General features: G+C 38.7%; 1 pseudogene; it reads right to left on the bottom strand.

Moving 5' to 3' along the window:
- Positions 1 to 570: 570 nt before the first annotated feature.
- The window catches only part of LOC149122761 (ubiquitin-like protein ATG12 pseudogene), a 137,115-nt pseudogene continuing 113,718 nt past the window's right edge, over positions 571 to 23,967 (bottom strand).

Raw genomic sequence — 23,967 nt, 5'->3', positions numbered from 1 at the left:
AGAACCATCCTGCTCTTTGTTACCACCTGGCAAAGATGTGAAAAGACACTGCCAAACCTTCTCTGCCCCATCCTGGACTATGGAAGGTATTCTGCCAGCAGGTCAATGAAGTTGTTGAACATATGACACAGTACACATAAAAAAGTTAATATCTCCAACCCAAACTGAGATTTCCTGAAGAATGAGGGGAGAAAGCAATCCCCTAGTAAATTAATTCTTACTATGAAAATCAGCAGTGCACTTCTCCACCTGAACCATTTCAGTCATTCCCACACAGCAATGGAGAAACTCTCAGCACCTTAATCTCCTTTTCTATTTTGAAGGCAGATCAGAACCCACAATAGTAGTGATGGGTAGGAGCAATGGTCAGACTTGCCAGTCTTTTAGGAAGGTCTGGACATCCATCCTAGTCACATCTTCCTGAGTCCATCCATTCTATGGCCCTTTCCTAGGCTTACAATAGGGTCACAGTAGATGTATCCTGGACAGATCACCCATTAATTCTCTTGCCACAAAGCCTTTTCCTCTGTGAAAAGTCCTTTTATGTAGTAAGCTGTTTTTCTCTGTGGTTCATTCCCATGCCTGGGATTTGCAGTAATGCAGGACCAGTTTGTCATCACTGCCAAAACACCCATACAGAGTTCCGACTTCCTGGTCTGGGAAGCAGCAAAGGATTGGTTCACATAAATAATCAACTGTTCTGAGACCATAAGGTTAACAAACTTTTTGATGAAGTCAAGGAGCCCTTGGATGGTTCTAGCTCACGCTACTGTCCTCCTCTTGGTTTTCATAATAGAGGTATCTCCCACAGCCTTTAGCAGGAGGTCAATTTTCTTCTTGGTGTCACCAGGAGGCTCCTCTGTCCCCCAGCAGACGGCAGTGGAAGAAGAGCGCTCTAGAGTGGCTGTTTTTGGAGAGCCCTCCATGAATCCTTGGCCTCCAGCAGCAAAGAGAGGAAGTGGCAACACTACCTCCAGCTCCTCCACCACATTGCTTGGGGGGCAGAAATAAATGAGAAATATCATCCAAATTGATGTTGTTGCAAGAAATACTTTGTTTCCTTCTAATTCACAAGGAATACTTCCATTTAGGTACTGTTCGATTAAAATAAATGTGCTGCCCTAAGTTTTAGAACAAGATTTTGGTAGCTGAGATGTTTTATTGGGGTATCCTTTTGTGTTCAAGAGTGAGGCTCATGATGACAGAGTTACAGATTGAATTGCGAGTATTTTCATGACAGAAAGAAATCTTGGGATGATAAGTTTCAGAATATTTCATTGGTAGAATATGTAGAAAGCTAAAGAAGAATGGCATAGAACACTGAGAAAAAGAAAACAAATAAACCTGAAATCTACACCTGCAACAAAAGACATTAGATCATAAAAATATTTCTGATAAATTTTAGAACTATTTTGTTAGCCTATCACTCACAGGAAATCAAAAACTATAAAAATAGCTGTTGAATAAACAACGGTTTATTTTTGAATGCTAGAATAACACTAGATTTTACACGTGCATATTCCATATTTGTTGGATCAATTGTTAGTCATAAAAATGAGGACCATTCTGTCTGTCCCAGGTTTTGCTATAGCAAAGCTTCTTTTTATTTATCCTCTATTTTTCCAGAGTCTTTTCCCCTGTAGAAAATAGAACGACAGAAATCATTTCCTCTCTCCTTTTTCCTTCTGTAAAGCATATGGCCTAATTTATCCTGTGAAAACTCCAATTTATTTTAGCATTCATGAACCTTCATGACTAATTTCCTAAGCCAAACTATAATTACTTTAATTCTACACTGCTGGAGAGAATTTGAAAACAGGACTTCTTTAGAAGAAAATTAACTTATATAATGAGTGAAGAGATAAATCATATTAGCTCTAATTAAAGTATATTAACATTTGGGTTGCATATGAATAAAAATCAGACACAATGAAAGCAGGTTTCTCATAAAGAGTCAATTTATGGAGATTTATGAAGATTTTAGGAACTTGCAAAATTTCATTACTTAACATCTCTATTAAGATCTTTACAAGCATGCATAATGAAAAGCCTAATAAAAGATTTAATAAATGGACTTTTGCTTAAAGTCACACTGATTCAATGCAAGCAAAGGTTTTAAACCCCTGGTGGAGATTAAAATGATAATTGTCAATTTAAAAAGACATATGCTATCTCCACAATGAGACGTGGAGAGTTAGCACACCAGAGCTAGGAAGTCAGAGAACCATCCCCAACCAAACTAAATAATTCCGTGGTTTCTCTTTGAAAGTGTGACATTGTATCAATTTTCTATATTAGCTTTCCTATTATCTAAACAATTACATAGTCCTGAGAAGAGAAATACTAATGTTTCACTACTATGCAACTGTATTTCAAATTCTCTTCATTTGCATCAACCCCAAATCATTTATATTTCTAAGACTGACATGCGTACCTAGCACAAATAGTGTTCCTGTTACACAAATAGTTACTTCCATTTAGTTTAAGTCTAACTTGAGCCTAAAAGCATTAGATGTTTTTCTCAAAAATGCTCTTTCTTCAAACTTACATTCTGGCTCTGCTCAATGGTTTAATTTTCAATATTGCTCCTGAATGGTTCATAAAAAAGATACTGTCAAACTAAGTCACAGAAAAGTGCATTGCCTAGGAAAGTGCACAGTGAGCAGCAGAGTCTGTGTGTCTAATTTGGAGATGAGATTTGCAGCCCGCATTTGCCACGGTGCTCTTCAATTTCCACGAGAGCAAACGTCCTATTTGACATGGCATTCAGAAACCACCACATCTATGGGCCACTAGCTCTTTCATCCTTAACTGTTTAAGTTCCCATGGCCTTAAGCTTTCCTGAATGGGTCTCAGTCTGTCCTTCCCACGACAACCTGTTTACAACTGCAAGCTTTTTTGCTTTTTTTTTTTTCAAAAAATCACCAAATGACATATCATTTTATCATGCATAGAAACTCCAAAACCTTACACAGTATAATTGTGTTCATTTTACAAATATATATAAATGCATAAATTGATGGATTATCAAACATTGTGGATACACATTTTAATAAAGAAAATTCTAGACTAAAGACTGTGGGAATGCATAGCTAATTTAGTATTACATACAAGTATTTTTTCATGTGAAGTTAATTGTTTATGTGAAGTTAATTGTTTATCTTTTTTTACAGAACTAAAAGTCACTGTTATTAATACATTGTCTCATTCTTACGTGTACCCTCTCTCACACTCCTTAAAAATATTCAATGAAGTGTGTTTTTAGAATTCTCATTTGTATCTCTATTGTTATCAAGAATGAAGAAAGCAAATAGAATTCTCAGAGAAAGCGGAGAATAAATGGCAACTTAAAAGCAGATGGAAGACAAATATAATTGCAAGAGAAAGACAAGAAAAGAGTAAGTACCTAAGTCTTTATGAAACTATGACAGGGAAACAAAATATCCTAAACAACCATAAAGCACCAGACAACAATCATGCAGAATAAAATAAATATCCTAAATAACCATAAAGCACCAGACAATAGTGCAGAATAAAATAAATATTTCAATGGATGTATTTTAAATACTTAGTTGACATATATATAAATTAAAAGAAACAAAGGTTAAAAAGCTAAAGAGATAAAGAAGTAATAGAGGTAGAAGGTTCCTTGAGGGAACCCTTGGTGTGGATGAATTTTGCCCTGGGTACTTCTGCAGCACACACGATTATCCAAGTGTCTTCTGGGGTTGCAGAGACTGCAAGCACACAAAACAGAGGACACAGCTTAGAATCCAAAGATCTCTGCATTTAACATTTAAAGGCTAAAACATGGCAAGCCTCACACGGAGTTGGCAGCTGAAAATACACAGCCTCTCTGTTATGAAAGCTTCCATTTTAAAATGATCGTGGATTTTCACTTGACAGAAGCCAAAGAAAACACTTGAGAGAATATCCCTTCCACTAATAATCCTAGTATTCCCTAAGGTAAAATACAACTGAGCATGTGTTAAATAAAAACGCACCCATGTTCACCCACTCAGGAAAAGGTAGCAGGAGCAGGAACTGAAAGAAACAGAAACCAGAAAATCCAGACACACAGAAAGAGACACAGGGACAATGAGACACAGACTACAAACTAAGTATAGACTGAAAAGGACAAGGTTGATGTGCTCAATGACATTCAAATTGGAAGATGTTCTGTATCAAAAAACATAAAGAGAAATGTGCATTTAGTCCAGCACCCCCATGTTACATATCTGGGTTTGTTTCCATCTCTAGCTCCTAACTTCAGCTTCCTGCTAATTTGGGAGCTGGGTATAAGGATGAATCCTGTAACTGGGTTCCTGGCACCCACATGAGAGACAAGGTGTGTGTTCCTGGCTCCTGACTTTGACCCCAGTTCAGCCCAAGACATTGTGGACTTTTGGGAACTGAACCAGCAGATAGGATTTCCATCTGTCAGTCTCTCTCTCACTCTCCTCACTCCTCTCTCTCTCCACCTCTCAAATAAATATTTTTTTTTCAAAAATTGAAAAGACATAAAGACAGGGCCCTGTTTCTTGTTCAACAAGTAGCATACTTCCCCTAAGGTAAACAATATTCTTCAATAATATATTCTAAAGGTTTTGAAGGTTTATCAGTCATATTTAAGCATTTAATTTATCTGGAATTGATTTTTATGTAAAGTATGTTGAGATCTAATTTCATATTTTTTAAGTGATTTACTTATAGGAAAGGCATACAGACAGCAAGGAAAGAGAGAGAGAGAGAGAGAATCATCCTCTGCTGGTTCATTCCCCAAATGCACACAACAGCCAGGGCTGGCCCAGGCTGAAGGTAGCAACTCCATACTTCATCCTGGACTCTACCATGGGAACCAGGGCCTCAAATACTTTGGCCATCTACAGATGCTTTCCCACGAACATCAGCAGGGAGCTAGATAGAGAACCAGCAGCTGGGACTCAAATTAGGTCTTTAATACGGTATGCTAGTGGCACAGGCTGCAGGTTTAACATGTTGTGGTTGGGGCCGGCGCTCTGGTGAGTGGGTTAATACGCTGGCCTGGAGTGCCTATATCCCATATGGATGCTGGTTCTAGTCCCAGCTGCTCCTCTTCCGATCCAGCTCTCTGCTATGGCCTGGGAAAGCAGTAGAAGATGGCCCAAGTCCTTGGGCCCTTGCACCCACATGGGAGACCCAGAAGAAGCTCCTGGCTCCTGGCTTTTGATCAGTGCAGCTCCAACAGTTGCGGCCAATTGGGGAGTGAACCATCGGATGGAAGACCTCTCTCTCTCTCTCTATCTCTCTCTCTCTTTCTCTCTCTCTGTCTCTCCTCTCTGTATAATTCTGACTTTCAAGTAAGTAAGTAAATAAATAAATCTTTAAAAAAAAAAAGTTGTGGCACAAAGCAGCCCCAACTTCATATTTTATATATGCAAATAATCTCTTTGTGATTTAATCTGAGTCCATAAAATACATTAATGATAGATATATTCTGCTTTTTACCTTATTCTCTATATTCTATGATTTGTGCATTTCCAATAACAAAAGGCAAAATATAAATGCTATAAAGCTACTTGAAATATGATAGGGGAATCCTACAAGTATGGGATTTTTGGTAAAAGCAAACTAGACTTTTGTGGGCAGAAAGCTTTCCCATAGCTAAAAAGAAAAGAATATGTTTCATAATCAATGTGAAGTTTGGTCTGAGAACAGTGGATTCTGTGTAAAAAAAACAATTTTTACTCAAATTTATTACTATAGTGCTTTATACAGCGTCAGAAAGGCACTAGTTAACTCTAATTATGGCAAATAAATTAAGGAATAACCTAGCTGCCTTACCATGTTCTTAAAGATTGAACTATCATGTTTGGTGGTAAATATTGGCTAGGGGTCAGCACTGTAGCTCACTACGCTAATCCCCCACCTGCGGCGCCAGTACTCCAGGTTCTAGTCCTGGTTGGGGAGCTGGATTCCGTCCCGGCTGCTCTTCTTCCAGTCCAGCTCTCTGCTGTGGCCCGGGAAGGCAGTAGAGGATGGCCCAAGTGCTTGGGCCCTGCACCCGCGTGGGAGACCAGTAGGAAGCACCTGTCTCCTGGCTTCGGATCGGCACAGTGCGCCAGCTGTAGTGGCCATTTGGTGGGTGAACCAATGGAAGGAAGACCTTTCTCTCTGTCTCTCTGTCTCTCTCTCACTGTCTAACTCTGCCTGTCAGGAAAAAAAAAAAAGATTGGCTCTGAATTGAGATACTGGTATGTAGATTACTCCATTAGTTATGATAGGCAAGATCCAACATTTGTTTCCAATACAGTTCTAGGAGGTATCCAGGATATTCTGCCCGACTCATGTGTCAGTAGATGAGTTAAATACAGCACCTGTCAGACTTAGCAGCAACATAACGCAGTCCACCTATCCTCCCTGGCCAGAAGTTGCTTTCATGTCTGGCTAAAGTTATATCATGCTATTAATAATCCTTACATGATACCATGTAAGAGAAAATAGATGTAGCCTTAGAAAGACAAACATACAGTCCAATTATTTTCCATCTTTTTTGGGTATGTTTGTGCACCTCCAAAGAAACTCATCATTAGCTGTCAATTATTTGTTTTCCATTAAGTGTGTTCACTCAATTTGACATTACCTAATTTGTCAAACCTTGTCAATTGTCATGGTGCTCCTTAGGGAAGCCTTCTTAGACCACCTAAGCCCAAGGGTGGAACAAGTACAATATTGTTTTATTCCTTTGGAAAAGATTGGAGCAATAGCCCAATCAACACCCTGCCTACTTATATTGATAATATCGTAAACAGAAATTAAAGTGTTCTTCTTATTTTTCCTTTTCCTGTGAGGCTATTTTAAAATAAGTGTAAATTGAAATTTTTGTGTAGATGAGAAAAAATAATTTTTGCCTATTTCCAACGTAATAAACAGTTAAAGTATTCAATATAGACATTTAAGCTTTGACTGATATGCATTATATCGCATTGCAAAGAAATTCTAAATAGTTCAAAAGCTACTGAAGATGGTTATAATTGGTTTTCTCAGGTCTCTAAACTATACTTTGTGGTTTGATCATCCATTTTCACATTTCAGTGATTTCAAGAGTACATGTGCAATTATGCCTGCTACTCGTTATTTTTGGAAAATACATTCTATTTTTACTACCTAGAATAAGTAGCAGAACATTTATAAGGTCAAAATTAAGTATGGATTTTACATACAGTTAAGTCCTGCAAGTTATGCTTTGACAAATCTTTCTAATTGCAAGTTTGGAAAGGCCCACTCAGGTTACATCTATACAAGAGAATGCAAAGGTGTTTTCTTTGTCAAAGTGCTCGTATGTTTCCTGATCGTGATGGAAAATGACCCCTGACATTTCTTATGAAAATGCTTCTATTTTCACATAGGTTTTGCAAAATATATTTTCCTCTGGTATCATAAAATTGACCCTTCAAAGTAACATTGAGTCAAAAGATAAGTGAAGACTGTGGAATTACTCCTTTCTCAGTGGAGTGCTGGGTGAGTAACTTTAATTTTCTGAGTCTTTGGCAAACATGTGACTACATTAAGTAAGTCATCAATCTTGTTCTGGTTTCCCCAGTACAGCACTTACGTGACCCTTTTCTTCTAGCACCCTCTGACAAAGCATATATTCATCCACTCCTTACTAACATCTTCTCATAATTCTCTTCACGCCTGCCTTTAATTTTTATAAAAATGTTTAATATCTCAATATTGTAAGCAAAAAATATCTTAAATAATTTTCTCAGCTGATAAGACACTTATTTTTCCAAAGTACATGAAGATGATGATGCTTATGTATAAAATATAATTATGTCCCTGTCCCTAAAATATTTTGACTTTTTTGACAAACTTATTTGATTAATTTGGTCTAAACTGAGGCAAACTTCAGTAGAAGGACTTTAAGAAAATGGCTTTTAGGTAACAAATTTCATGACACAGCCATTGAGGGTAAATTGAGGAGGGTGGTGCCCACACTATACCCAGAATCATTATGCAAATTCTCTATAGCAGTTGATAAAGTTGCTTCCCATGGGGAAAGAATACAGGTTAACAATGTTGATACCACTATTCAGATATTTTGCAATTGAACAATTTCAAATTGGACAGTTATACTGGAGAATGAAACCAATTTCCTACTGTTTTAGTTGGTAATATATTAATGATCCATGTAGTAATATATTAATGTTGGAGACATCAGTGTGCGTTCATGTTTACCTTAATAGCAATGAAGATGTCTACATAGAGAAATATATATAGATATACATATATGCATGAGTCATTAAATACACACATATTTCTTCATTCTGTCATCTTTCCTTATTCTGTCATCTGAGATGAGCTAGAATGAAGGACTTCCTAGTAAACGAGCTTGCCAACCATCAAAGTCTTGTTTTCTAATGTCACTTTCCGATAAAGGTAGCCATGGTTTCCTGGATATATTACATATATAGGACTAGGATACAAAACATTAAACAGGGGCACTCAATCTACATATTCTAAAATATAACACTGTGATCCTCAGAGATGTATCATTATTTTTTGAAAGATTTATGTTTATTTATTTGAAAAACATAGTTACAGAGAGGGGGAGGCAGAAGCAGAGGCAGAGAGAGACATCTTCCATCGTCTGGCTCAGTCCCCAAATGGCCACAATGGGCAAATCTGGGACACACTGAAAGGGCTATCTTCTACTCCTTTCCCAGGCACATCAGCAGGGAGCTGGATTGGAAGTAGAGCAGCCAAGAAACAAACCAGTGTCCACATGGGATGCCCGTGCCACAGGCAGCAGATTTACCTCATACGCCACAGTGCCAGCCCCTATATTTATAAATATAGAGTGTGATTTTTGTTTTTATTTAAAAGGCAGAGATACATAGATCTTCCATTTACTGATTCACTCTCCAGTTTCCCGCAGAGGCCAGCACTGAGCCAGGCTGAAGCTACAAGCCTGGAAGAGAACACAGGTCTCCCATACGGGTAACAGAGACTCAGTTACTTGAGTCAACACTGCTGCCTCTCAGAGTGTACCATTAGCAGGAAGCTGGAATCAGAAACAGAGCTGGGATTCACAACCGTGCTCTCTGACATGGGATGCAAATTGACTAACCACTGTATTAAAAAAAAAAAAAAAAAAAACTTCCCTTATTTTTTTCATATAAAAAACATTGTCATAGAATTAGGCACCTGGATATTCTGATAGTGTCAGTGTATGAGGAAGTGCAAAGCAAACAAGCAAAGCAGTAAAAACAAATAATGACCCAAAAGTCAACTGAAAGAGCTCCTAATGCCCCAAATCAGAACAATATGAGCAAAATAATGCATATATAGTATTGAATTACAAGTAATAATGGATATTTTGTTCTCAAAGAAGTTGAACATGATTTTTCACTTAAGTAAGATCTGTGCAGTGATTTCCATTCCAGAATACAGTACAAAAAAAGAAAGAAAAATAGAAGCACTTTATAATAGAGAAAGCTAACACACATAGCCTCATCAGATCATCAATATTAACATCATATTGGTAGTGTGTATCCTTGATATGATGTATTAAAAATACACTTTATTTCTGTTGTGTTCTTCCACAAAACATGTATACTTAGTCTATTCTTGAGAAACTCATTGGCCAGTGCCGCAGCTCACTTGGCTAATCCTCCACCTGCGGCGCTGGCACCCCAGGTTCTAGTCCCAGCTGGGGCAACAGATTCTGTTCCGGTTGCCCCTCTTCCAGTCCAGCTCTCTGCTGTGGCCCGGGAGTGCAGTGGAGGATGGCCCAAGTGCCTGGGCCCTGCACCCCATGGGAGACCAGGAGGAAGCACCTGGCTCCTGGCTTCGGATGCGTGCAGGGTGCTGACCTTAGCGGCCATTTGGGGGGTGAACCAACGGCAAAGGAAGACCTTTCTCTCTGTCTCTCTCTCTCACTGTTTAACTATGCCTGTGGAAAAAAAAAAGAAATGCATCAGAAAAATTCCAGCTGGGGACATTCTGCAATGATCAATGTTCCCCAAAATTGTACAGGTCACCAAAGATAAGGAAAGTCCAAGAAGTTATCACAGACAAGGTGATGTAAGGAGACAGGGCAACTAACAGTGATATGAATCAGAGAGAGGACATTGGGTTAAAACTAAGCAAAGCTGAATAAAGTAAGGATTCTAGATCAGAATGAAGTATAATCGTTCGTTATCAAGCATTAAAGTGTTCTGTATTTAAAATAAATGTGTCAAAGGCAAATGCTCTTATTAGGAGAAAATAAATGCAGAGTTCATACAAACACCCTGTACTTTGAAATGTCTGGTAAATCTAGCACTGTCCTGAATCAGAAAGTGTTTTTTTTTTTTTTTTTTTTAAAGCAAAGTCTGAGTAGTGGGCTTAGAAATGACAGACAAGAGGGCTATGGGGAAAAGACTAGACGTTGACAAGAGAATTGTCCAGGAAGGATGGTTAGAAAGGGGCACGTCATCATCATATTTTTTTTTCCATTTCAACTTATCTTTATTATGGAAAGTTGACTTTGCCGAAGAACAGTTTATTGATCACTCTCTATGGTAGAGGAGCATAAAAAATTTAGATAATTTGTATACAAACATCATGCCTTGAAAACATCTTAATTTTGTTAATGGAGAGAATAGGGGAAATGTTGTGCAGTGTCTCTTACACGGACCAACAATCAATGAATAAACTTTTTAAAAGTATGAAATGGGTTTCATGTATTTAATTCTGTTCTCCCAGGGTCAAATATGTGTCCTGAAACAAGCTTTGGAGGGTGGGGATATCCCAAATGGATTTGTATCCCTCAGACAGTTACAATGCAGGCATTTTGCTGGCCGTTCAAGGTGCACTCAACCCACAGTGGCAAGGAGCTCACTCTGCCATCATGTGTATGATGTTAATTCCTATTACAGATTCATTTGTTTTATCACCACAGAAATATAATCTAAGGCTCCTTCAAGGGCACAGCGTTTTGTTCTTCTATTTCCCATAAGCAAATAGCTGAGCTCTTGAACATGTTTGAGTAAGAAAGACAATCTGGACATGGGAACATGCAAATGTTTTCCCAAAACCAATTAGTTTCCCCACTCAGTCCCAAAGTCCTAGTTGATCTGGGGTACACCTCCTGTGTTTCCAAGAATATTATTCACTGTGGCAAAACAAACCTTTAGTAGGACACGGGAGTTTGTTGCTATAGATGCAGACTATGTAGGGTCCCCCTGCAGTAAATTAACATTGTTTTATCAGTAAGGTATCACTGATTCTGAGTTGATGTGCAAGTTCTTGCAGTTTTCTTTCCGCTTATCACTGTGCACTCCCGTTGAGTTATTCCGAACACAGAAGCATTCCGAAAGGCAGGACACATTGATTTCCTCATTATGTCAGGAAATGGCAAGTTAAGCAAATTTCTAAACCCTTTCAAACTCCAAGGTCTGTTCAGAAGTGATAAGACAAGACACCACGTGTAAGCTGGCGAGCTCTGTATTGAGACTGTTCTCAGCGGAAATATTTTTGTCCTGGAAATGTGTCCTCTCCAAGGAGGAGAAGGAGCTCAAGGGCTAATTCGTACACAACAGCTCTCAGTGTTTCCTACACAGTGGGAGATGCAGGAGAGGGCTTTGTGCTTAATTGCTTTATACATGTTTGCTTCACACGCACTGTTACTAACCGCCTTAAAAAAGATCGCTCTGATACAAAGATGAATTATTCTCAATAATCAGAAATGCGTGATGACAATGCAAAAATAACCTCAGGATTTTCAAATCCAGTATAAAATTTTCAAATCTGGTGTTGAGGAGATGAAAACATGTCATTTCTTAAAATCTGAAAAATGAGAGATTCCACAAAGAGGATGAGAGCTTGATTCAAAATGTTTCTTATACAGGACACCGCTAGACATTAAATCATACAAGTGCACTTTGCAGACCAGAAATGGCAGATGTCGGTAAGGAAAAAAAAATAGTAAGAATAATAACAGTAGCTTGGAGGAGTATAAATTAAAAGGACAGTGGTGGGTAATTTGAAAGGTCAAAGGAATAAAGAGAAGGGTCTTCTGCAAATGATCAGTTTCAGAACTGAGAGTAAAAGTCCCCACAGCACAGTGAGTGGGAGAACTTTCATTCAGGTTTAGAGGTTCTTTGACATTTCCATTAACTGAAAAAATACGAATAATTGAACCTATACAGAGTTGACTCATAAGTAGAACACAGCACATGAAATACTCATTTAGATGTTAACAGTAAAAAATATACAAACATTGATTTTATTATATCCTAACGCTTTTTAGTTTTTTTTTGTAAATATTTAAAGGTTCACAGAATGGCCATTGAGTTCTGTTTGTGCAGTCAGAAAACGCTGAGGACAGAAAGGCGATTGGTACTTAAAACTTTTACAAGGTTTTAATTTGCTTTATTTTATTTTAATTCTTTGTCAGCATTGATGACTGAGTCAGCATACTCCTATTTAATTGCAGGCTCTTGGACTACATGAAATCAGGGTGTTTTTTTGTATTTGCTTTGTTGTAAGCAAGTGATACTCTGTATGTAACCATTCATGTCACTCTCTTATTTCAAGTTATTTAAAGATAACAGTGAGAAGGTTCGTTAAAAGTAACCTAAGAAACTTTGCTCACTTTGTTGATGCTGATGACTATTATGCAGGCATTAAGGATGGGCTCATGCAATTGCAGGCTGTTTAGCAATGGCAATATTTTGCTGGCTTAATAAGAAAAGGTGACAGCAGAAACCCAGTGCAAATGAACTTAACATGTATTGAAAACTGTTCAAGGAGCAGTCTAAAGAAGAAGAGGTGAAATAGTCACAGTATGTTAAATTTAAATAGTCCCTTGATACAGCTTATCAGATACTACAACTCAACTACAAACACAGAAGATTAAATAACATGAGTCTTAGAACTAAGACTCAAAGTGGATCCCCTACTCTCAATTCACATCAACAAGGAGCTATGCCTTGGCAAACCACATGAACATCTGACTTCCATGTTTTCTAGGATATTTCAGATAGGACTGAATGAGAATATATGTGTTAAGATCTAGAAAATCATAAAGCCATATTGTACATTGGTCACCATGACTTAATTAAATATGATTTGATTTATATATTCTAGGTGGGCTTTTGTTTTCAATCTTTCCTTACCATTTGATTTTTAAAAAAAATCTATATGGAGTTAGTGAATTTCTTTATTATTATTATTAGTGTATTATTATTATTATTATTTATTAAATAAGGTAGCATTTCACTGAGAAAAGGAAGGCAAGTTCTCAGAAGACTCCTCAGTTGAACCCGGGAGGGGGCAGGGCATGGCTACTATTTTTATTTTGTTTTCCATTTGGTCTTAGGCAAACCTAGTTCTTCTCTCAGGGTACATTAGAACAAAGTTTCCAGGACAAGAAATTCAAGCTTTTTTCTGCACATTTAGTCAAATGAAAAAGAGGCCTTTTGTGGCTGTTTTTAATCTCATCAGATCATCTGTATAATAATGTGACCCAATGCTATCTTGACCTTTGTCACCCAAGTCTGTAAGACACTTGAAAGTAGATTGTGCTTTTTTATCCCCAATGTATTTGTGGAACAAGTGCACTGCTAGCTAGCACCTTATAAAGCACAGTGAGTGAGAGGAGGGACGAGTCTTCACGAAACCCAGTATCTTTTGAGTTAACTTGCTTAAGTAGTGTATCAGTGCAACACAGTATAGTTTAAAAAAAAGAAATTGACAACTTGAGAAAAACACATAAAGTTTAATTCAACATATGTAGTTTAAAAAAAAACCCACAAAATCTATCTCTATTCTCCATTACAATATAAGTAAATGAAGGGTTTGCAGATTCTGAAAATAATGCCTCCCCCAACACACACACTCTCTCTCATATGTTCAAATATATAGACCTGCATTATGTAACCAGGTGTTTTAGAATCCATAGTGTTAGGAAACTGGCGCAGTTTTATCTATGGCGCGATCCACACCCTGATTTACATCCTAGGCCCTAGCCCCCGCCGCCATTGCTGGAAGCCAGGTGGCCACATGGCCCAACCACCAGTGTCAAGCTCCACCCCCATCCTAATGGGATTGGCTGCTCCTGCTTCCCTGCCCGCCCTCCGGCACAGTTTTAAAAGGACTTGTTTCTGAACACGTGGCTCTCTTGGCTCCTCTCATCTGCTCTTCTCTCCTCCTCTCCTCTCTCTTCTCTCTGCTCCCTCTCTTCTCTCCTTGCTAGTTCCTCTCCTCTCTGTCTCTCTTATACTCTCCTTCTCTTCCTTTTTCCTTCTTCGCTCCTTCCCTCCCGCCTGCTGGTTTTCCCCAATAAACCCTTCCCCTTACTCGGGTGTGCAGTGTGTTTTGTGATGACCTAACAGAAATGCATAACACACGGCATAATCAGAATTCTAAATTCCAAATTCAATGATTTTTTCCCCTTTTGGATTATGTTCATTTCAAGGAAATAAAATCCCTACTTATTTCAAATAAGGAGACTCACTTTCTTCTCTGAATGTAGAAAAATACAATTAAAGGACAATTGCCCTACTCCTCCAGGAAGCCTTTGAAAGTTTACTGATTATCAGAGAAAATTCTAGATCCCTGAAGATGATGAACTGTCACCAATGAAGAGCAATTTTCTTACAATCGTGCCACCTGTTAGATGTTACAGCCTACATTTTCATCTTTAAATCACTTTCCAAAAAAAGGTTTTGTGTTATTTTTCTAACATCTTACTTTTGTATAAAAAATATTTTATTATATAACATCCTATATAATCAGATTAAAACATCAAAACCCAGTTCACCACTCTTAATACTTTAGTTACTTATAGGATTGCATTTTCGGTTAAGCAATGAGCTCTTGGCATGAGTTTTTGTGTGTGTGTTACATATGTTAATTCCCTAGAGATACTTTTTTTTTCTTTTTTCTAAAAATCCATTTATTCATCTGAAAGTCAGAATTACACAGAGAAGGAGAGGCAGAGAGAGATGTCTTCTACTTTCTGGTTCACTCCCCACATGGCCAAAACAACTGGAGCTGTGCCAATATGCAGCCAGGAGCCAGGAGCCTCTTTCAGGTCTCCCAAGTGGGTACAGGGTTCCCAGGGCTAGGACCATCCTCTACTGCCTTCCCAGGCCATTAGCAGAGAGCTGGATTGGAAGTGGAGCAGCGGGACTTGGTGGGATGCCAGCACTGCAGGTGGCGGCTCCCCGCCGTGCCCAGTGTTGGACCCCCTAGAGAGACTTTCATATAAATAATAATAAATGAAGAAAGAATAATAAAAAATGAAAAGAATCCCCCAAAATTGGATACCTACTTTGTGATTGGACATATTATTATATTACCTGGCCAATTTCCCCAATACACAGAAAATATTATGTGCATAATGTAAATTTTTAAAAATCTAAGAATCAGGAGTAAGAGACAATTTTTTCCTTATCAGACATTAAGTTTTAGAGAAAGATTGTAGATGAATGTTTTGGGGGTATCTTTCTCCTGTACCACATCATAGGTATTGAATGGAAAACAATAACCTTGCTTCAGAAAAGTAATATTCAGATTATATTAGTGATTGAAACTTTTGCCTGTCGTTGTAAAAGAGAATAAAATACAAAGTGTAAGAATTCCAGAGAAGACTCTCACCCAGAGACCCTGCTTCAATAACTTCAGAAAAATTTAGACTTTGAAAGGAAGAAAAAAATAGAGGAAGCATGAGAAGTATGGGACTAATGGTGCTTGCCTGGTGTGTTTGCACGGACATACTCATAGACAACTTATCCAACTCCAATCAAACCCTTAGAAGTGGAGAGAGAATGGTGACTGACAAACGTAGTTAACTCTAAAATGCCTTCTTCATCTTTGTTTGCATTAGTTGTGTTTTACTTTTTGTTCCAGCTACAAAAATTTCAATCATCACAAATTGCTTACTTGTTCTAGCTTACTTCCTTTTCACATTCAAAATATTCAGATGAAAAATGGGAAAACATCATCCAATGCTCTTATTCAGTCTTTAAGTAAAGGCAGTGAAGATTACTTTATCTTCACAATTGTCATATAATTGGAAAAGTAAAGAAAAGACAAATATGTCTGAGAAAATGTTTTTAAATGCAAGTCTGATGATATTCAGCCACCTAAAACATTTGCATGGATGATCAAAAAATGCATGTTAATTTTCTCATATATTTTCAAGGATAAGAAACACTTGTTTAACTAAGTAAAAAAAAATCTTTTTTCCCTATTGAAAACATCAGTGTTTATAATGTGTAAAGAATGGAACACCTTATTTTTAGAAAAACACATATTTTAGGCCGGCGCCGTGGCTCAATAGGCTAATCCTCCACCTTGCGGCGCCGGCACACCGGGTTCTAGTCCCGGTTGGGGCGCCGGATTCTGTCCCGGTTGCCCCTCTTCCAGGCCAGCTCTCTGCTATGGCCAGGGAGTGCAGTGGAGGATGGCCCAGGTGCTTGGGCCCTGCACCCCATGGGAGACCAGGAAAAGCACCTGGCTCCTGGCTCCTGCCAGGATCAGCGCGGTGCGCCGGCTGCAGCGGCGGCCATTGGAGGGTGAACCAACGGCAAAGGAAGACCTTTCTCTCTCTGTCTCTCTCTCACTGTCCACTCTGCCTGTCAAAAAAAAAAAAAAAAAAAAAAAAAAAAAAAAAAAAAAAAAAAAAAAGAAAAACACATATTTTAGTTAAGGATAATATAACAGAAATCAAACAAGGGATAGGGAAACCTATTTTGCTACTGTGCACTGAGCAAATCCTTTACAAGAATGGGTTCAGATGTTTGCTGCTAATGAATACAGGAAACAATATGTACCTTTACCACAGATGCAGACAATGCCTCCTTACTGATCCTCAGCTTGAGGACTGCAAAAGTCCAGGCAGGATTCCCCATTGTTACCATTGTCTCTTGCCCAAAAGAGTGCACAGGGTGAGAACAGGGACATTAGGGCCCATCCTCAAATAGCCATCTGGTTAACTGTCTCTCCACATCCCTAAGAATCAGGTATCCCTGAGGCTTCAGAGTTTCTGTCTGCAAAACGTTTGAGCAAAATAATTTGTGTAGTTTATTAGTATACCCTATTGGTTGTGTGCTCCCTCTATGGTCTAAAGTAAATCTTCCACTTTGGTTTTAAAGTTCTGATATGCCAGGAACTATCAGACCCTCAGTATCATTTAATCCAGCACATCATTAAACCAGAGATCTTGATTTGTCAGCAATGACTTGCATTTTCAGGGCCTCTTCAATGTCTGCTTATCAGTTTGCTATTGATTGGAATGGGAACTGAAAGAACTGTCTTTGCCTCTGGAACAGAGCAAGAAATAGAAATATGAGCACATTTAGAAATACAGCAAATCCAATTCTCTCATTTTCCTTTTGAACTACTGATAGAATGCTTACATTCTCCAAAGGACAATAAATATAGCCTATGAGAGTTGAATTATTTGCTCTTTTTTTACAGAAGACAAAAATCACCAAAGCTCAAAAAAAATGGTTAAGTGTGCACTGATGAATTAAATCATTTCCCTTTCTGTCTTGGCTGATACTCATTCTCCTCTGAATGGTTATACTTAAAAATTTTACAATAAAAAATTAATCTTATAATTAGAGTTAATTATGTTAAAGAGAAAAGAGGACTTCAATTTGCAGCTTTTAATTCTAGAGTTCTCCAGATAATAATTGACACAGAATACAAACAATTCCAATCATGGGAATTAGAACAAGTATCCTCACCTGTCGCTGACATGAACCAATATTGGCAGGGTAAGAACACCCAAAGCAGTAAACACATGTCCTCAACTATAAATTGATTAGGTTCAACATATTTCCCAAATCTAAGCACCACTTTTGTATGAAACTTTTCAGAAAAGGCCAAGACACAATACATTGTGACACTGAAATGATGTCATCATAATATGTCACCATGCCATCTTCATCTTGCGCATTTTCTGTGAGCTCACTGACCAGAGATCAGTTTCTCCATACATGAGTTTTTGATTGCCCTAACTGCATTTTTCATCTTGCCCACATAAATATTAGATGTTATTTAATTTCTCAGAATTCAATCTGGTGCCCACAGCTTGTCATTGTTCTTTAAGATGTCCTTACACTAATTTTGTTCTGAGAGTTACCTCCATGCTTTGAAAGAAATAGGTCTAACAGAATTTGTATATGATTGTGCTTCTGTATATGGTACGGTTTCAAGTGAGTGTTATGTTCCAAATTTCTTACTATTTCTGACTTTATGTTTTCTGGCTTTTCACCTCTCAGCCTGAGTGCAGTTCCCCCTGAGAATAGAAACTACCAGGCCATGCCACTGACCCAATGGCCTAGTCAAGCAGATGGTACAATTGATAGCCCATTTCACAGCAGCCCCCTTAACACGATGGGGAGGACCAAGAGTAGCAAGATCTTAGTTACTCTGACATAGTCAATGAGTCAAGGATGTGGTAATTTTCAGGTGGTTTTATAAAGCAGCCTGACAAAACCAATTCAATCAGTGAAATAGGTAAGGCTCATTTTTTACTCCATAATTCAGTTTCTTCCCCTCTTTTTTAAAAAGAAAACTAGGTCAGCAAAAAATGTGAAAGTGTTGTATAATAATCACTACAAATCACTTAGAGTTCTGGTTCAAGGGGTTTTAACCTGGTAATAAATTATCCTTCTGAGATGAGACTCCGAGTTAATTATGTCCATTACTCTAATTTTATTTCATATCTAGAGGGGAACTAAGGAGAAGAGACCACAAATAACTCACTGACAAAAGCTGCTCCGTTTTCCACTTAGTATATGGAAAAATATTCTAAATGAACTACACCATTTCTGCCAGTGGCTCTTCCATTTTATGCAGAACAAAGGTGGGAGAGCCAAGAAGTAATTTTTGTATTTGTAGACATCTGCTAAAACTACCTTTCTGTCACCATTGCTCCTCCCAGGCCATTAAGGGGGAACTTCTCCTTCCCAGGGAAGCATTTCCCACTAAGCAGAGTGTGTGGTGTATTCCCAGCCTCAGGATGTGGGCCCCAACACTGTGAAATCCTAATCAACCAGAAACCGCTTAATCAATCAGAATTCTCCCTGGAGTTATAGGTAAATCACAAAATCAAAAGGAAGGAAGCCTGATAGAGAATTTAGATAAAATATACCTGAATCCTTTCTTACAGACCAGCCCAAATACCTGTGATTCCTCTACATAATGGAAAAGTTTCCTAACAATCACCCTGACCAACTTCAATAACTTCAGTCATTAAAAAGATTTAATTATTATGGTGATGCTTGTGTGTGAGGTTACTTCTGCAGATGACCGTACACTACTGTGATAAAAAAAAATAGACTTTCTGGGCAGTTTTGGAGATAACAAATGCACAGGTTATGACCACTGCATTCCAAAGCAAAAAAGAAGCTGTGATACGTACAGGCAGATCTCCACCAAAATTCCTATGTTTCCCCCTGATACACCTAAAGAAAGTGACAATATCTGTAAACAGGAGTAAGGTAAATGAACAAGAAAATTCAAGCTTGTTTAACCCTGAAATATCATGTTCCAATCAAAACGCCACCGTAATTTAACCTAAATTATACAATAGTTAAATATTTAGTCAGCTCAAAAATATTTTGTATTCTCCAAGAAGAGCTAGAAAAAGGAGGGAACACCATGCAATTTTCAAAGTGAATTAATCCGTGAAGAAATTCTTGAAGACTATATTAAAATAGATGCTATGTTGATTTGGAGATGCTTGGAGACTATCCAGAGAATAATTTACATATACAAGATTTGCAAAAGATATCTCAGAGGAGTGTAGTTGTAGGTCATCCTGAGATGCTTTGTCTGCAGTTCTGGGTAGGAAAGACACTGCACAGAGGGAATGATGTGTCAGGGAGACAAACAGCCAATGGGAGTGTGGAAGAAACTCAAGCACTAAAATATGCAAAGTAGTTGCAGTACAGACAGATTTTTAAATTATTTTGAATACTTTTCACATTTCACACAATGAAATTGTATAACAAGTTTTTTATTGTTTTTAAAGATTTTATTTATTTATTTGAGAGGTAGAGTTACAGGCAGTGAGAGGGAGAGACAGAGAGAAAAGTCTTCCGTCTGCTGGTTCACTCCCCAAATGGCCGCAACAGCTGGAGCTGCGCTGATCTGAAGCCAGGAGCCAGGAGCTTCTTCTGGGTCTCCCAAGTGGGTGTAGGGGCCCAAGGAATTGGGTCATCTTCTACTGCTTTCCCAGGCCATAGTAGAGAGCTGGATTGGAAGAGGAGCAGCGGGGTCTAGAACCGGCACCCATATGGGATGCTGATGCCACAGGCAGAGGATTAACCACAGCACCATCCCCAAGCATGACGTTTTAAACAGCTAAAAAGAAATAGAAATTCAAGCAGAAGCATATCTATAAGAAAAAATGCAAAACAAAACTCAGCAAAACTAGCAAGCTTGTTCTAAGTCACTCATTAGATTTTGGCAGTGCATCAAAAGGAGTGAGCAACAATTTGATATGAAAATCAAATGGGGGCTGGAACTGTGGTGCAGCGGGTAAAGCTACCACCCGCAGTGACAGCATCCCATATGGGCACTGGCTCAGTCTCCGCTGCTTCACATCTGATGTAGCTCTCTGCTATGGCCTGAGAAAGCAGTAGAAATTGGCTCAGCTCCTTGGGCCCCTGCACCTTCATGGGAGACCCAGAAGAAGCTCCTGGCTCATGGCCTTAGATCAGCACAACGCCAGCCATTGCAGCCGTCTGGGGAGTGAACCAGTAGATAGAAGACTTCTCTCTCTCTCTCTGCCTCTCCTTCTCTGTAGCTCTTCCTTTCTTTTTATTTTTTTTTTAAGATTTATTTTTATTTACTTGAAAGAGTTACAGAGATAGGTAAAGAGAGAGAGAAAGAGAGAGGTCTTCCATCTGCTGATTTACTCCCTAGATGGCTGCGATGGCCAGAGCTGTGCCAATCTGAAGCCAGCATCCAGGAGCTTCCTCTGGGTCTCCCACATGGGTGCAGGAGCCCAGGGTCTTGGGTCATCTTATAATGCTTTCCCAGGCTATAGCAGAGCACTGGATTGGAAGAGGAGCAGCCGGGTCTTATCTGGCTCCCATATGGGATGCTGACGCTTCAGGCCAGGGCTTTAACCTGCTGTGCCACAGCGCTGACCCCTATAACTCTTCCTTTCAAATAAATAAATAAATAAATCTTTTACAAAAAGAAAATCAAATGATCTTAATATTATGATCAAAATTGTCAGCTTGATTTGGGGTCTTATTAAAACATCTAAAACAACAAAATGAACATCACTAGGCAATCTATAACATCAATCAAATATAATGACTCCTTAAATCACCAATTAATAGCCTTTTAGGTCTATTGATTGGAAGTACTTTATTAATGCTAGTAGCATCATTAGTAATAACTATCTTCAATTAGGAATATAACTTTTGTGTAAGTACCAAATCTACTACATTTATTACTCTAATCAAATAAGAATTTTTAAGATCAGAGTTATTTTCCTATTTTTTCTAAACTTTTATTTAATGAATATAAATTTCCAAAGTACAGCTTATGGATTACAATGGCTTCCCCACCCCCATAACGTCCCTCCCACCCGCAACCCTCCCCTTTCCCACTCCCTCTCCCCTTCCATTCACATCAAGATTCATTTCGATTCTCTTTATAGACAGAAGATCAGTTTAGCATACATTAAGTAAAGATTTCAACAGTTTGCTCCCACACAGAAACATAAAGTGAAAAATACTGTTTGAGTACTAGTTATAGCATTAAGCCTCAATGTACAGCACACTAAGGACAAAGATCCTACATGAGGAGTAAGTGCACAGTGACTCCTGTTGTTGACTTATCAAATTGACACTCTTGTTTATGGCATCAGTAATCACCCTAGGCTCTTGTCATGAGTTGCCAAGGCTATGGAAGCCCCCTGAGTTCACTGACTCTGATAATTTTTAGACAAGGCCATGGTCAAAGTGGAAGTTGTTTCCTCCCTTCAGAGAAAGGCACCTCCTTCTTTGATGACGCGTTCTTTCCACTGGGATCTCACTCACGGAGATCTTTCATTTAGGTTTTGTTGTTGTTGTTGTTGTTGTTGTTGTTTTTTCCCCCAGAGTGTCTTGGCTTTCCATGCCTGTAATACTCTCATGGGCTTTTCAGCTGGATCCACATGCCTTAAGGGCTGATTCTGAGGCCAGAGTGCTGTTTAGGACATCTGACATTCTATGGGTCTGCTGTGTATCTCACTTCCCATGTTGGATCATTCTCTCCCTTTTTGATTCTATCAGCTAGTATTTGCAGACACTATTCTTGTTTATGTGATCCCTTTGGTTCTTAGTCCTATCATTACGATCAATTGTGAACAGAAATTGATCACTGGGACTAGTGAGATGGCATTGGTACCTGCCACCTTGATGGGATTGAATTGGAATCCCCTGGTATGTTTCTAACTCTACCGTTTGAGGTAAGTCAGCTTGAGCATGTCCCGAATTGCACATCTCTTCCCTCTCTTATGCCCACTCTTATATTTAACAGTGATCACTTTTCAGTTAAGTTTCAGCACTTAAGAAGAATTGTGCATTGATTGCAGTATTCAACCAAAAGTATTAAGTAGAACAAACAAAAAAAATACTAAGAGGGATAACATATCAAGTTGCTCATCAACAGTCAGGGTAAGGGCTGATCAAGTCACCGTTTCTCATAGTGTTCATTTCACTTTAACAGGTTTCCTTTTAAAAAATTAAAAGTGAGAGAGCTAACTTGGTTAAGATCACAAGATAAATACTGGATTTTTTGTTTTGAATACAGTTAACCTATTCCAATGAAAGTAATTTATTTTTTCAATTCAAAATTCTTTTACAAAGATAGTTTGATAAATGTTTTTGTGAAAAGAAAATATCTGAAATTTTTATAATAAACTTCAAATACATATTATCTTTAATCAGCACATAGTAGTATCTCTGGGAAAGGAAGTTTCTTACTTAGCAGGAGAGATGATTGTTCATCACATTGAAGACAAACACTGAGTTTTATATTGTAGGAATAAACCTATCTATGTAACTTTCTCTTTCTGCTTTTTTTTTTTTTTTTTGACAGGCAGAGTGGACAGTGAGAGAGAGAGACAGAGAGAAAGGTCTTCCTTTGCCATTGGTTCACCCTCCAATGGCCGCCATGGCCGGCACACTGAGGCCGGCACACCGCGCTGATCCGAAGCCAGGAGCCAGGTACTTATCCTGGTCTCCCATGGGGTGCAGGGCCCAAGCACTTGGGCCATCCTCCACTGCACTCCCTGGCCACAGCAGAGAGCTGGCCTGGAAGAGGGGCAACCGGGACAGAATCCGGCGCCCTGACCGGGACTAGAACCTGGTGTGCCAGTGCCGCAAGGTGGAGGATTAGCCTAGTGAGCAGCGGCGCCAGCTTCTTTCTGCTTTTTCTACAGGAAGAAAATGAAATACACAATGCACACCCATACACATACACATTAACGATTTGAGATTCCAAGAAACTTCTATCCTCTACTTCTTTTTTGAGATATTGTGACAACTAAGTCAGAGAAACAGTTTAACCAAGCAAAATGCTATAACAGAAGTGAAACAACAACAGAAAAAGCAAGCCCTCAAAGTGCTAAATAAACATTAACTTTTACCAGCAAAACGATGTATTGAGAAAAGGGAGCTGCAGCAGGTAAGGTGCCACGTGCATCGCATTTGTGAGTGCCTGGGTTCAAAACCTCATTCTGCTTCCTATCCAGCTTTCTACCATCGTGCTCTTTGGGAGGTGGCAGTGGCTTAAATACTTGGATCCCTGCCACCCTTGGGAGAGCCTCACTGAGCACACACTGCTGACTTCAGCTTTGGCTAGCCCCAGCTGCTGTGGGCAGTTGTGGAGTGAACCATCAGCTGGACCGTCTCACTCTCTCCGTCTCTGTCTCACTCTATGTGTTTCTTGCCTTTCAAGAAGAAAAACAAATTCTTT

The sequence above is a fragment of the Oryctolagus cuniculus genome, chromosome 13 (assembly GCF_051225735.1).
Source record: "Oryctolagus cuniculus isolate XC-2025 breed Fujian yellow rabbit chromosome 13, ASM5122573v1, whole genome shotgun sequence".
Lineage (NCBI taxonomy): Eukaryota > Metazoa > Chordata > Mammalia > Lagomorpha > Leporidae > Oryctolagus > Oryctolagus cuniculus.
The sequence above is the reverse complement of the archived record's forward strand: the minus strand, read 5'-3'. Positions and strand labels throughout refer to the sequence as shown.